We start from the raw sequence: 331 nt of genomic DNA on the forward strand, positions 1-331 counted from the left end.
GCGAGTCAGCTGATGCTCTAGTTCTTGTGCCCACACTCACCTCAAACATCCCCAGCACAGTTCCCACACAGCAAGAGATGCTTTGCCCCTGCCTCCACCTCTAATCCACTGACAACCTGTAGGTCTTTCTTTTTCCTTCTACTTTTGCTTTTACAAATTAGTACATCTTAATTCACACACAAATATCTACACAATGATGGAGGAAAATCTAGAAACTGCCAAAGAGCAAAATAATGCAATCATGCCCTAGATATAAGATAAATGCATAACAATTTTATATATATATATATATATATATATATATATATATATATATATATATATATATATA

The sequence above is a fragment of the Mus pahari genome, unplaced genomic scaffold (genome assembly GCF_900095145.1).
Source record: "Mus pahari unplaced genomic scaffold, PAHARI_EIJ_v1.1 scaffold_7397_1, whole genome shotgun sequence".
NCBI classification, from domain to species: Eukaryota; Metazoa; Chordata; class Mammalia; order Rodentia; family Muridae; genus Mus; species Mus pahari.